The sequence below is a fragment of the Pinus tabuliformis genome, chromosome 8, assembly GCF_031772625.1.
Source record: "Pinus tabuliformis cultivar Carrire ecotype Pingquan chromosome 8, CPIR1, whole genome shotgun sequence".
Taxonomy (NCBI): domain Eukaryota; kingdom Viridiplantae; phylum Streptophyta; class Pinopsida; order Pinales; family Pinaceae; genus Pinus; species Pinus tabuliformis.
Window position 1 is genome coordinate 1,793,228,921 of NC_142294.1, and position 16,686 is coordinate 1,793,245,606.

At 33.8% G+C, this 16,686-nt stretch overlaps 1 pseudogene; it reads left to right on the forward strand.

The window, feature by feature from the left end:
- Positions 1 to 14,146: 14,146 nt before the first annotated feature.
- Positions 14,147 to 16,375, forward strand: LOC149243395 (cullin-1 pseudogene; annotated as a pseudogene).
- The last annotated feature ends 311 nt before the right edge of the window (positions 16,376 to 16,686 follow it).

Here is a 16,686-nt window from a genome sequence, read left to right on the forward strand (position 1 = left end):
AATGAATAAAATACGTATAAAATTTGTAAAACATTGTATACGCTACATAAACTAATTACTTTCCTCATGATTTCTATTATATTCGAACTTCCATAGTTAACCTGTCATTCTTATTTGTTTTATTCTAATATATTATTTCCTATTTAAAATATAATTTTCAATAGTTCAATACATATGGTTCTTAGATAGGGAGTGGCTATACTCATCAAAAACATCCTTTCCTAAACATTTTGAATGATTGTTAGGTCCCTATACTGCTAGTGTGGCCCCTTATTATTATTAGTGCAACCCTCTTATTGTATTGTTGTGCCCATGTAGTCCCCATATTGGTATTATTGTGCCCCATAGAATCCCACTATTTTTATTGTTGTGCCCTTACATTATTATTTTTATGTTGGCTTTGATTATATTATGACCCCTTAGACTCCTATATATAGAAAGGAGGTATTTTCATTTGTCTGATCGAAGAATTATTCATTTGTGTAATGTAAAAGAGGTTGTCACCTCAAAGAGGCTTATTTTGAAGTCATTGATCTAAATCTTCTTCTAATTTGTGAGATGGTTCCATAACATTTGGTATGAGAGCTTTGGATTCTAGGGTTTCACTTCTTCAAATAGGCCATTGTGGAATTTCCACTATAAATTTTTTTCTACGAAGCTTCAAAAGTTGAAATTAAAATTCATTTGAGCCGAAATATTGATGAACCTCGTGTCCAAATTTCATATCTTTTCTCACTATATTTTTAGAGATACGATACAAGGACATTAGGGTTTCTTTAGGCTCCCGAATTCCATCTCAAACAGGTGACGTTCAGAAAATCATCATAACTTTCTCTCTGAGCATGAGATTCAAATTTCATAAACAGTGACAGAAAAAAGACGGAGTGCAGTTTGTTGGGCATCGTTTTCAAGGAAAAAGGTGGAAATAGTGACACGTGGAACTTTATACAAGTTCACTCTACTCAACTAGTCTATAATCAGGTCATCATGGGAGATTAGGCATAACTCTTTCTTGAAGAATCCAATCGTGATCAGACCTGTGGTTTTGGAAAGAGGACTCTGAGGGTTACCACAAGAAAAAAATTAAAAACTTGGAGATCCAAAATTACATAGTTAAAGTGGTTTCAAGATTGAGCTCCTAAAAGAAAGAAACAGAGATATGAGGAAGTTTGATGGCAAGGGTCCAGTAACTTGGATACTACAGGTGGAGAAATATTTTGATCTTCATGATGTGCAACTGTTACAAAAGGTATATATTGCATCTTTATATTTAGAACTAAATCAATTTGCATGGTATAGAGGGCTTTATTCTCGTAAACCACTTGTCACCTAGTCAAATTTCATGGAGGAAATGATAGCACATGATGAGGATACAAAGAGAAACACCTTCTTCAGCTAATTGATAAATCTAAAACAAAAGGGTTCAATGGTAGAGCACATTGAGGACCTCTAAAAATTGAATATAAGGGTAAATGATATTCTAGAGAAGCAAAGGATTGATGTATTTATAGGGACTTTAAAGGATAACATTCAACATGAGGTTCGTCTTTGGGAACTTGATTCATTGGATAAGGCATTCAATTTGAAAAGAAAAAATGAAAGAAAAATTATGGCAACAAGGAATCCTACCAATCACAACTATAAATATGGAAGTTTTGTTTCTCTTAGCCTTCCACAACCTACAAGGTTGACACCACAAAAATTGGAAGAAAAAAGAGAAAAAGGGCTTTGTTACACTTGTGATTGAAAATACACTAAAGGTCATAAGTGTGTTGAGAAGAAATTATTTTACATAGATTATGAAGAGGAGGAAGAAAAGGATCAAGAAATGTCAAAAGAAGAGGATATACACCAAGAACCAAACCCATAGAAAGAAGAAATGAATCCGACCATATCTTGTAATGCATTGGGAGGAATTACCGCTCCTCAAACTCTCAAGATAGATGGGAAAACAGAGATAGTGAACAAATGTTTGGAAGGAAATCTTCCTTGATTTGTATCTAATAAAAAACCACCATGGATCAAGTGGTTACCTCTAGTTTAATGGTGGTATAACGCTTCAACAGAAATGACCCCATTTATGGCACTTTATGGATATCATACATCATCCATCACATAATCTTTAAGAGAAAATTATAAGGTTCAAGAAATGGAAGATCATATCAAGCATCAACAACAAGTGCTCCAACTCTTAAAGGATAACCTCACTTTCGTGGAGAATCAAATGAAAAAACATGCATATCAATATCGTAGGGAAAGAAGTTTTGATGTAGGAAACTCGGTATTTTACGGCTACAACCATACAAACAAATGTCCCTCAAACAAGATAAGAAGGATAATAAATTATCACCAAAGTACTATGGTCCTTACATGATGTTGAAAAAGATTGGTATTATCGCATACAAATTGGAGCTTCTACATCTTCCCGAGTGCACCTACTTATCCATGTTTCATGCTTAAAGAAGGTTATAGGTGACAAGCTCCTAGTTCAAACAATATTCATGGAACTTGACGAGGAAGGAAAAATCATATTTGAACCTGAAGCAGTCATGGAAATAAGAACTCGACATGAAATCAATCAAATTCAGAGTATCTCATCAAGTGGAAGAACTTAACCTCTAAAGATTCCACATGGGAGGATGAGAATTTTATACAGAAGCATCCAAAACTACTCAAGCGTTGAGGACAACACTTTTTGAAGGAGAGGGGCATGTTAGGTCCCTATACTGCTATTGAAGCCCATTATTGTTATTAGTGCAACCCCCTTATTCTATTGTTGTATCCATGTAGTCCCCATATTTCTATTATTTTGCCCCCAAGAAGCCCATTGTTGTTATTGGTGTGCCCCTACATTATTATTTTTATGTTGGCTCTGATTATATTGTGACCGCTTAGATTCCTATATATAGAAAGGAGGTCTTGCCATCGGTATGATCAAAGAATTTTTTATTTATGTAATGTAAAAGAGGTTCCCCCTAGAAGAGGTTTATTTTGAAGTCATTGATTGATCTCTTTTTCTATTTTGTGAGTTGGTTGCATAACAATGACAAGATTTCATTCTAGGACCATAAATTAGACATGAAAATTTACCCTTTTTTTTAGGCCTATAAGATATGGATTAATGTTAGTATCAATTATATACTAATGAATTATTTAAAACTCATGGGTTATTTTTTGATAATATTATATACTAGTGAAATACATGTCTGCATTACATGCCACATAAAAGCATTAGACCTCCGAAAAAAATCTATTGTGTATTTAAGGTTTCGATGGAATTGAATTTGAATTTCCCTTATTCGGCTAGAGAAGTTGTACATGGTGATGCCATCTGATAGCTGTAATAACTATTCAATTAGAGGCTAAATGTAAACATTCATATTTTTAATTTGGTATTTACCTAATTGATTGAAAATAAACATAATTACCACTTTTTGTATGTGTGTATAAGAAAGTTACCTATAAGAGTATCCGAGTCCTATTTCATTAATTTGATTAAAAGAAAGATTAATCTTCCAAATTTTAATATGGACTAACCATATAAGCATATCTAGCATGAACCCACTTAAAATAGGATCTAGCATAGGTTGAGAGGGATAAAATGTCTAGAAGTGTACACTTCTTTTAAGTTTTTCACATTTAATTCCTCATAGATTTAGAAAATATGAAATTAAGATAAATTTATGATAGGTTAAAAATCCAAATGTTTAAACACAAATATATATATATATATATATATATATATATATATATATATATATATATATATATATATATATATATATATATATATATATATATATATATATATAATGTTTTTCAACATCTTAAAATAATGGGAAAATGTTTCCATGTATAGTTATATAGAATTTCTAACATACCTCACTAGTTCACTGATAAATTGGTGCCAATGAGTGATCTGTGTGCCATAAGGTTGTGTTGTGTGCCACAAGGTTGTGTTATTAGATAAGTTATTTAGAAATAATTAACCTTGTCAAATATATAAGAATTAAAGCTAAGTTACTTATCTATAAAAATTTAAGTGATTTATATTTAATTCCCTTATAAAAGTATTTTTAAAAATAAGTAAATGTAAAAAATGTTTCCATACATTATTGCATATGGGGATTAAATTTGACGGGAATTTACCAATATTTTACTTACTTAATCATCAAATATCGACCATTTTAAAATGTGCACAACAATGATGACATTTACTTAATTTTTAAAACCATCATTTTGAGAGGTGAGTTAAATTTTTTATATATATATACACACACACACACAAAGACACACAAGCAATTCCAAATAAGATTGTAGAAAATAAAGTAAGAAACTAATAGTATTGTTGGTTCACACTCCTATAAGAATTAACCTATGTGTACCCACAATAGTAAGATCCCAATATGAGACTCTAAGATAAGAAAACAATACTCCCATAGTGTCAAGGCTCCAAACTATGCACATAATCACCCATAGTAGGACTCCAAAATACACACATAATCACCCATAGTGGCTGATTGAACATGTTAGAAAAACATTATGTCTATCTCCACTCACATCATGCAATCATGCATTGTACACACTAAATCCTAGAACTTAAAGGTTGAGACTCAAGTGACATGCCCACACCCATGGGCCATTGATTTGGTATATGAATCACTAAGTTATGAGTATAGAGTAATCAAAATTGAAGGGCCTTTTAGTGGTTTAATAGAAATAATACTAAGTTTTCTTATTTGTATATGTGAAGCAACAATTTTCTATTTGATTATGAGAATTTTTATGAAGTCTATTTAGTGTTGGTAGATTGGTGATATTTCCTAATTTTTATAAATTTGGTCTATTTATTAGTTTGATTAAATGTCAAATGTGTGGTTACCATGCCTCTCTTGCATCTTATATTCATATTGAATCTCAAAGGAACTAGGTTTAGGCCTTTAAGGTGTTGGGGGTGTGACGAGGGGAGCTTTGTCCTTCTTACTAGTTCAAAGATTATAAATTTCTTCAAAATGCATCCCCTATATATTGTTGGTGCTTAAAATTTTAGAATCATTCCAAATTTATATTTAAAAGCTATGTCACAATATTCGTCAAACTTTAACTTTGAGGTTCAAATTTTGGTAAACCTCATCAAACCTGATAGCTATGATAGATATTGACCAAGTCCATAGATCAAAACTTATAACCTCATGTCACAACTCAAGCTTGTAATTTATCCTTGTAGTTTCGATGTGTGTGATATCATTTTTGATGTTTAATGATGTTGATATCTTACTATTTAACCCATAATTCAATATGTATATGTATATATACACACACACATATATATATATATATATATATATATATATATACATACATACATACATACATACATACATATATATATATATATATATATATATATATATATACACACATGAACCTAATGGAAAACCTCATCAAAAAATTCAAATTCGAACTCAAACTGAACCTAATCATTGCCGAACCCAAATTTGAACCTCAAGCATGTCACATTGTTTAAAAATGGGTTCAATATTTTTTTAGTGTTTCAATATCATTCTTTAGTCCAATTCATCATGTTGAAAGTTGAGATTGATTGTTCCTCTTCAAAATGCATTATAGTTAAAAGGTTTGACCAAGTTACTTAATGACTTTTTGAGAATGATTCAACATCATTTGTAAAATATTTGAAATTACATAAATAGCGAGTATAAATAATTGCACTAAATCATTGTTTAGTTTAAATAAACATGATTGAATATTCTCGATATTTACCTAGTAATATTTACATGTATAAATTATACCGTTGAACGATATTTTATAGATTGAATATTCTCTATATTTACCAAGTAATATTGATATCTATGAAATTATTTTGTTGAACCATATTTTATAGTCAAGCTAGTGATAAGACAAACACAAAAATTATGTTAACAAAATAATTGATTTTTATATTCCCAATAGATTTTTTTATAATAAAACACATAATACATTATATTTAAACGTTGGTAAAAATAAATATCAAACTTTATGTGAAAAGTGGTTGTAAAAACAAATCCATCATTAAAAAAATGCTTGATGAGTAAGAATGCCCAATCAATTTATTGTTTATATATATATAATTATATAATATCTCATTTATATAAATTTATGATTTTTTTTTAACATATTTAATCTTTTTTCTGTATTCAAGTTTCTGTGATCCATTATGAATTAAACAAAGTCTTTCAATATATTAATAAATTAATATTATAATTTAAACATTATTGTTCAAATATAGCCGTTACATGAAACTATGTCTCTACATTGTTCTCTATTTAAGCCTTTGCCATGGTCTACCTCTTCATCTGGTCCTGATGATGAACCACACTTGTTGGTTCGAAATGTGTCGGCCAAAAAATTCTCTCATGTGATTTCTATCGAAAGATTTTGTTTTATATTTAATCTTATTAATAAATAATATTTAGTCTTGTTAAATTTAATTATTTTTTACGATTTTTAAGATGCCAGTACAACAATGTATCACACACTTGTTACGCCTTAAGGCGTTCCTCTTTGAAATGGACCCCCCTTCTTATCCACCTGTCATCCTTATGCACCCTAAGATTGTATGTTAGACGAACTTGTCATCCTTATGCACCCTAAGATTGTATGTTAGATGATTGAGAAAGGTTGAACTATTCGATCAAAAGAACTAGTTATGAATTTGTTGCACGTAGTTAAGAATTCGTTGTAGGTATTCGATTTGCATAGGTAAAGACTGGTCTGCGAACTCCACCTTCGACATAATTTTCCTCTCACCGGGGTTCAATCTCTTGGGCCTATTCAAGGATGATGTGGCGAAGCAAGATGAAGTTCACTTTGAATCAGCACACATAGAGCATAATGTCAAAGCTGGAGGATATTTCAAGTCTTTCCCTGTTCAATTTCAAGCAATGGAAGGATGGTAAGGTGAAGTTGCAGGGGTCAAACATCCACCAACTGTTATTTCACAGTACGTCGAGCCAAAGTATCAGATCTAAGAGCTGGGTTTGCATGTGTCAAGTACTACTCGGTGCACTACATTTGCATGATATTTGTAGGCCAAGCAATGCTCATCCAGTTCCCACAAGCACCCATCATCAAAGTTCAGAGCATAGCTTCCAACATCATATTTGAATCCCTGATATGGCCTTGTTGTAGCTATCATGTTTCTCAACCCTGTTTTAAAGGCTTTAAAACCCCATATTTCCAGGGTTTAAGTGTATTTCATTTCAAATATTCAATGGTTTATTTAGATATTTGGTTTTAAGGATGTTAATTTGTTAATATATAGTGTTTTCAAGGAAATGGCTCTCGTGTTTTTAGATCTATTTTTGTTGAATTCAAATTTTGGAAAAAAATCCTATCAACAACTGAATCTACGTGGTTAAAATGAAACTAATGTTAAGCATAGGAATGTGCCAGGGTCTGATCCAGTAAAATTTGAAGGAACTGTGCTATTTTTTTGTTGTAAGTGGAAAAACTTCTTGAATATTTACAATTCTCAAGATTCTAACTATAAAATATTTTGCAAAACTTATATTGGTTCTTCTAAATCTTGAAGGATTTTTTATATTATATAGAAAGTTTTGCTAAATTTTAGAGAAAAATAATATAGTTATGTGAAATTTGGATGAATACTCATCTTGAATGAGTGAAAATCTAGAAAAATCAACGAAATCGTCAATATTAGAGTATCTTTGGAGAAATTTTGCAGATATCTGAGCTAGAAAGAGGACATAACACAACACACCGATCATCCAACAACTTGGTAAGGTTTCCATGGCGCAGTGCAAAGGTACATAATTTAGGTTGGATGGCAAGATTTTAGCATATCTTGAATATAAGCATATGCTTTGGTGTTGCATGGAGATCCATGCACATGCCACTAAGAGTGGGCATATTCACTATGATGCCTTAGTGGAGAACGCCCCTACAAAAATGTATGGAAAATGTGCTACCATAGAGAATGCATGCAATCTGTTTGGCAAAATGCATAGTGAAATGTTATTTCCTCGATGCATGTCTTGATGAGGCTTTCAAGTTGTTTCAGAAAATGCTTGCAAAAAATGTGATTTCTTGGACAGTGTTAATAGCTTTATGTGCTCAGAATAGGTGTTTGGAGGAGGTCGTCACTCTGTTTCAACAAATGCAAGTAGCAGGTTTGAAACCAAACTTAAATACTGTCGCTAGTGTTTTATCTGCTTGTGCTAACTTGAAAGCTATAGACGAAGGCATGATGATCCATGCAAAGATAATTAAGAATGGATTTCTATTTGATGTCTTTTGTTAATAGTGCCCTTGTCGACATGTATGCAAAATGTAACAACATAAAAAATGACGAAGCTATTTTGACAGAATGGTTGTAGTCAATAAAGATATTTATGCATTCCTTTCTGAGATAAAACATTTATTCAAAGTTGGCTAAATTGTGTTGACAAGTCATGATGAAAACGAATTCTGGGGTCTCTTCGTTTTCAGTATTTTTTTACAAGTCCGATCTTGGGACCCGTGGGTTATGGGTCCACGAAACCCATCTGAGACTTCTCACGGTCTCCTTAACATGATTGCGCAGTACTTTCCACTGGTCCAACCACGATGAGAGACATCTCTCGCCAAGCAGCTGCTTCCGGATTACAACAAGACCTGTAACCTGTTCATCATCATCGCTTCTATCGCCTCATATCCACACAACACTGCAGAATACAAACATAACTAATAGAATCCATGGGAATACCTTGCTTCTGTACGTCTCTTGGAATAACATACCAATGCCCACGAGAATGTTTTGGCCACCTCAGGTTCTGTCGATTCGGCTCGCTCCTCCATCCTGTGATGCAAAACACTGTTGCTTCAACTGTGGAGGTCTCAGTCAAGAAATCTAGGTCAATATCTTTTATTTTAATATTTCGGATGGAGTCTTCTTCCTTGCATTTGAAGGAGTGCGCTTCGATTCATGGGCAGCGTCTTACTTTGGCCACCAGAATTCCGTCGATTTCTTTCACTGTTTCGATCAGCATCGTTAGAACGTGAACATTTGCCACCACTCGCCATTGCAACCAAAAACAATACAACAAACAGACAGTATTGTAGCTTACTGAGTCCTCAAGCAATCTCGACAATAGGCTACAGATCTTTTCCACAACATTGGCGGACTTCACAAAACGCGAACAATTAAAACAAAAATTATAATAAAAAAAAAACACAGAGACTTAAATTCTCAAAGACTCGTTCCCGTATAAATTCACAAAAAACACATTTTTTATTATTTACAATCTCAGGTTACAATTTAAGGCATTTCAGCCTTAATCAAGAATTTCTCCAGCAACTACATTTTGCCCTCTCTCATACGCACAGGTTTTTCTCTTTTCTTCTTTTTCTTCTTGATTCTCTCATGAATCCTTCAGTTCTTATTACACATACATTCAGATACATTCAGTTTTAACTGATTTTTAACTAAAATTAGTTTATTAACCGAATCTTGTTCAAGATTGGCCTGGCTGTCCATGTGGTTGTCCACCTGTCCTCTTTCTCTAATTTTCTTTCATTGAGGTGTCCGGATGCTCCTGCATCAAGTCAAGTCTGCAAGGTTTTCCGAGACATAAGGCTCGTGCTGAATGATGTTGGATGGTAGGAACAAACCTTCTGTATTGATGTTGAATGATGGTTGTAAACCTTCTGCCACTACAGTGAAAACTGGATCCTTCAATTTTATTACCAAAATGTCTGCTGCATAAGAGAGTAAGTGGGAGAAGGCCTTATTGAGTTGGATCACAATGATGCCACACTTTCATAAGTGGGCAGGTGGTATGGCATCGACAAGATGAAGAAGAAGATGAAAGGCAATAGGGTTAAAAGAACCCTGGATTGAGGTCAATGAGGAGGTTTACGAATTCCTTTTTGAGATAGGTCACACCAAAAAACCTAAAACATTCATGCATATTTGGTTAAAATTGTTCTCTTTCAACAAATGAAAGCAGTAGGTTTGAAACCAAACTTAAATACCATCACTAGTGTTTTATCTAGTTTTGCTAAATTGACAACTCTAGACGAAGGCATTATAGTCCATGCAAAGATAATTAAGAATGGATTTCTGTCTGATGTCTTTGTTAGTAGTGCCCTTCTTGACATGTATGCAAAATGTGATAGCATAGAAAATGACGAAGTTGTTTTGACTGAATGCCTGAAAGAAATATTGTATCTTGGACAACAATGATGACAGCGTACGTATAGAATGGACACAGTGATGAGGCCTTGAAGCTTTTTCGACAAATGCAAGTGGTGGGTTTGGATCAGGGTAAAGAAATCCATGTGGAAATAATAAAATGAAAATTGTCAATGCAATTGTCAAGAATTAATTCTAGATTTCTAATTCATACCACCAAAAGATCCATACATTGAGCTTAATGGAGCACCTTAACATGAAAGAATAATGCAGCGTATCCAATTTCAATGAGCTGCTCAAGAGTGTCTCAGATTTGCTTTAGTTCACAAACCTCTGTTACAACCTTTAGATGCTTCATGACAAACCTTGGTTTGGTGTTTTTCCTTTTGCAAGTGCTTAGCCATCTCCATTACTCAGACGGATTCCAATTAAATCCATTTATTCCCTTCAATTCTTGGTGATGTCTTCTTTTCTGTAGGAAAACCATCTCAGAATCATGGTTGGGATTTCTATGTAATTGTATTTCATACAATGGAATGAATTTATAACTTTTCTCTGAGTTCAATCTGTTGTACAAATTGGGAAGGCTATCTCGTCAATTAACTCAACTGAAATTACTTTCTTCTATATGGATTTTTCTTCAGATTCAATTGTTGCTTCATTTATTTCTTTCATAATGATATAGAATACACACTCTCTCTGGAACCAACCATTAACACCAATAGAAAGTTGCAGGGTGTTAGGCCCCTATACTACTAGTGTAACTCCTTATTGTTATTAGTACAACCCCCTTATTATATTGTTGTGCCCATGTAGTCCCCATATTGTTATTATTGTGCTCCATAGAAGCCCACTATTACTATTATTGTGCCCTTACATTATTATTGTTATGTCGGCTTTGATTATATTATGACCCCTTAGACTCCTATATATAGAAAGGAGGTCTTGTCATTTGTATCATCAAAGAATCATTCATTTGTGTAATGTAAAGGTTGCCCCCAAGAAGAGGCTGAATTCTAAGGCGTTGATCTATCTTTTCTATCTTTTTGTGAGGTGGTTTCATAACACAGGGTTGAAGGCTAGGTTCAATTCATGGTTTGATCCTATCTAACGTTCAACATTTCTTGTATACATTCACATCGTGTTTTACCAAAATAATGGAAAGTGGTAATTTTTTAATACAATAAGGCTCATCAAAGAAAAATGAAAAATATTTCCTATGGTATGTCAGATTTTCTTATTTTATGCTTATATTTTTTGCATTTTGCTAGAATATATCATTTAAACAATGCTTTATGGGTTATTCCGGCTTATTTCTTTGTAATTCTTAATTTCTTGAATTTATTTGAAATATCTTGTCATTAACACCTTTATGTATTAATATGATTGAAAATTTGAACCAGCGTATTGGAGACAATATAGAGTTCTCGTTAAGTTATGTTTGATTTCTATAAAGATCTTGTTGCAATTTGCAGATTTTATGTTTTATTTTCAATGGCTATTGTGAAGATAAGATATAGGGTTTCTACAGTTAGTCGATAATCCCAATCTTACGAAGCATGCAATTCTACCATTGATGAAGATGGATTTAGGGGGAAGCATTTTCAATCCTATTATAATGATTATGTAGATTTCAGGGAAACATTAGAGTTGTTGGATGGTTACAACATTGGAGAGAAAAGGGACCAATGGTGAACAAGATTACTTCTCAGGGACCTACCAGTCAAGGCCACTCCCTAGAGGAAATTATTTGTCATGCACTCAGTGCTGACATCTAATTCATTTACTTCTTTCACAATGATATAGAATACAAGGCTCTCTCTAGAACCAACCATTAACACCAATAAAAAGTTTATGGTTACAACATTGGAGAGAAAGGCACAAAATTATGTTATGTTAGGGAGTAGAATTTAATATTCCTTATGATTTTTTTGGCCTGACTTATATTGTCCCTTCATACATGAGATAATTTCTTTACAAATGAAGGGTGCTCCAATTTAGTAGATTATCATCCCAATGTTGATTGGAAGATATTCATGCACATGTTGAAGGAATTGCTGGCTAGAGAGAATTTCCATTTTGGAAGCTTTTCATTTGAAATTTTTGATAGGACAAAAGGAGGTCTTTGTTAGAGAAGTTCGGGAGCCCTGTTGTTTTCCATTGTCTTTATGGGTGTCTTGTTATGTCCTTCCTCTAGACTTAAGGATCATGGTTGAGCCCTTCCTTGGTTTTATGGAGATTTGATAGAGAAGAAGGGAGGCATGTAGGGAGAAACCTATCCTATTCTACAAGGTATCCAAGCACCATGCTATCTAAGGGATCCATCTTACTCACGATTCATCATCAATCTATAATGGGTTCTCGGTTCATATGGTTAGATGGTGTTTTTGTTCAATTTTGGACCTTTGTTACAACCTTTAGAATGAGTTCAATGATTTTATCAAGAGATCTTGTAGGAGCATGGAGAGCATGCAACAACCTTGATATCATAGTCCTTCCCAATGCTTTTCTCAAGAGATCTTTCTTTATAGGAAAGCTCCACAAATCATAGAATTTTTAATTGTTTCCTGTTCAAGACTACTAGAAGCCTTACATGCTTTGACCAACATTAGTAGTGGAGTTGTTTTGGCATCAAACTCTTCAAGAACTCCCATCCCCTTCTCATAATTTTTTCACCTTTTCTAAAGGAAACCTCAGACATTTGAGGTGACTTTGACCAAACAAAATACACCATCCCCCTTTAATGTCTATCCAAGAATGATACCAATGAGAGGCAGTTGACAGCTTGGGGATTTGACATATAGGGGTGCATATACCTTACCCTTCACGGGTTTGGCTTAGGGAATAGTGTTGTTTATGCCGTGCTTCGTGAAATAGAGGTTGAGGGTCAAGGTTTGGAGTCATAAAAATGGTGATCATGGTGATGGGCTAGCCATGGCATTTTTTTTCCCTTCTGTACAAGAAAAAGAAAAAATAACAAAATAGTTTATTGTACTCTCCCTTATTCACAAGAATACTCCTTTTCCCTTTTCAAACAACTAAAACATGCTTACACACATGTCCAGTGCTGAGAGGATGCAATAACAATATTTTCATGTCTAAGTCTTTGTATACTAAAAATCCATTCCCTTTTTCTTACCCTGCAAACAGTACTTAATGTTTAGGCATGCTAGTTAAAGATTGCAAATTACTCTCTAATCTCTATTTACAAATCTAAATTTGATGCCCTTTTTATTTGATATGTATTTTTTGGTTAAATACAACTTGTGCATGACAACCAAGCGTGGGCCAATGTACTTTTGAATTAGAAAGTTTGAGGGAGTTTCAACTTGAAACTGGTTTATTTCTTTAAGTACATGTGACACAAGTTGGCTGAATTCAATGAATCTTTGTGGATTGGTATTGGTTTAGTCTTGGAAACCTTGTTTAATCAAGAAGGCAATGCAGTGCTGAGTCCTATTCCCATGTAACCATTATTTCTCAATTTATGCCTTAAAAGGTTTTGCAACATCTAGTGCAAATGCTAGTTAATATTTTTGCATCACAGTTATTAACCATATTTTTACATCTTAGTCATTCTTAATAGTTATTGATATTTTGATTAGCAACCCTAGTTAATGTTATGCTTTCCTAAATTTAATATAAATTTTGCATCATCCCATGTAGAGCTATTGACAAATGGATTTAATAAAGATAAATCTAGAGCTATTTATTTGGCCTTGTAGAGCTGTATATTTAACCAACCCACTTAATCATGTCTGCGCAACTAAATTCTGGCCAGAAAAGAACACTATAACGATTAAGTCTCCTATAAATTGATATGAACAAAATCGTTGACACTTATATCATATTTTAGTTGATACAGTTATTCTGTGAAATCTTTGCAGGCAGACAATCGAAGGGTGGGACGAAAGATAATATCTACGAAATATTACTGTTACGAGAAATATAATAATGGAGAGGCGAGTTATAACATGGGAAGAAGGATTGGCTGTGGTCTCTACTGGTATCCAAAAATTGAGAAACAAGTTGGAAGGTACTAATTGTAGCGATGAGTTACATTTGGATGAGTACTTCAGAATTTATGAAACTATCTACAACATGTGCAGCCATAACGCTTACAAAAGCAAAAGTGAAAATTACTCGCATCAACTTTACGATATTTACAAGAAGTCGCTTGAAGAGTACATCTCTTGCGTAGTTTTACCAGCATTAAGGGAACAACATGATGAGCTCTTGCTAAAAGAATTCCTGAAACACTGGGAAAATTACAAGGCCTTCGTTCGTTACATGTCTGGCATGTTCTATTATTTGATTTACCACATCCTTTGGACTGACAGACTCCCTCTAAGAGAAGTTGGGTTGATGTGTTTCCGAGAGGCTCTGCCTGATGACACACACATTAATCTCAAGAATGTTGTGTTCGATTTGATTAAGCGAGAGCGCGAGGGAGAGCAGGTTGATAGTACATCGTTAAGAAAATTTGTGGACATGTATCTGGAAATTGGTAATGGTCACCTAGATTACTACGTGAACAATTTTGAAAATTTTATGTTTGAGGATACTCGAATTTACTATGCTCGAAAGGCTGCTTTATGGATTTCGGAGTATTCTTGTCCACAATATATGGTAAAGGCTGAAGAGTGCTTGCAGAATGAGGAGCACAGAGTTGGCAATTATTTGCACTCCAGCAGCAAGAATGCGTTATTAGAGATGGTCCAAAATGAACTACTTGCCCGTTATGAAATTCAACTTTTAGGGAAACATGATTCAGGTTTCGATGCCCTGCTTAGGGATGATAAGAAAATTGATATTTCTAGGATTTACAGGTTATTTTGTAAAATCCCCAATGGTCTCCAACCAGTGGCAAGTATTTTTCAACAACATATAATTAGCCGGGTCATACACTTAGTCAAATGCACAGAACACACAACTAGGAACAATAACTCATCAAGCAGTACAAGAATACAGGGACTTGAATTCCTAGAGAAGGTCATTGAAATCTATGACCAGTATGTGGGTTATTTTGAGCATGAATTTCAAAAGGATAAATCCATTTCTCAAGCTCTGCACGAAGCTGTGGTGGTAATTTGCAATAAAAGAGTTGGAGGAACCACAAGTGAAGAGTTGTTTGCAGCTTTTTGGGATAATTTACTGAAGAAGGGCGGCAGTCTGAAAAGGACCGATGATGATAATATTGAGAGTCTGTTTGAAAAGGTTGTAGAACTTGTTCACTATGTAAGTGATAAAGATTTATTTGTGGAATTTTGCAGGAAATACTTAGCTAAGAGATTGTTGCATGATAGAGGTGTAAATATTGATTATGAGCAGAACAAATTGTCGAAGTTGAAGGAGCCCTGTGGTTCAATTCTCATATCAAAAATGGAGGGCATGGTTAAAGATTTCGTTGTTTCTAAAGAAATCAAAGCTGAGTTTAACAATTCTGCAAATAACAATCTGAAACTAATTTTGGATGTTACAATATTGAATCCTACACATTGGCCAACTTGCAAGTCTTCCAATCTTTATCTGCCTTCTGAGATGGCTGCATGCCTTGTCAAGTTTCAGGAATTTTATTCTCTGAGATATAAACATCGTACACTTACATGGGTATACCCCTTGGGGACCTGTGACATCATCTCCAAATTTGACACCACGGTAATAGAATTGGCAGTAACAACATACCAAGCAGTTCTGCTATTGCTGTTCAATGAAGCTATAAAGCTGAGCTATGAAGAAATTAAATCTCAACTAAATTTGGAAGATGAAGATGTTATTCGAGTACTGCATTCAGTTTCATGTGGCAAGTATAAGATTCTTGTAAAGGAACCTAGCACTGCAACAATATCTACAACTGATAAGTTTGAATTCAACCCTGCCTTTTCTCACAAGTTGAAGAAGATTAAGATTCCACTTACAGAGGTGAATGTGAATGAGAGGAATAAAGTGATCGAAAATGTAAAAGAAGACAGACAGTGGTCAATAGATGCAGCAATAGTTCGCATCATGAAGGCTAGAAAAATCTTACCTGAGCAACAACTATTGAGTGAGTGTGTTGAACAGCTCCAAAACACGTTCAAGCCCGAATTTAAAGCAATTAATGCCCGAATTCAGAACTTGATCTCAAAGGAGTACCTGGAACGTGACAATAAAAACTCTAATTTATTGAGATATATAGCCTAGAATCGCTGATTGAGATGCAAGTTGAAAGCAAATCTGTAGTGCAACTCGTGGTTAATTTTGTTTTATTTTATCTTGGACATTTTACTTGATTTTGGATTAGTAACCACAGAATGCTGCGTGCATTATATCCTTCATTTTACTTGATTTTGGATTAGTAACCACAGAATACTGTGTGCATTAGTCATCTTATATTTTCGAAGTTAATATTTTGCAACCTATTATCCTTGTATACATGCACACCATAATGTGCATGGTTTTTTGTGAGAATTATGCGTGACTATATGTTTTGCAGTGATTAAATTTCAACTCAT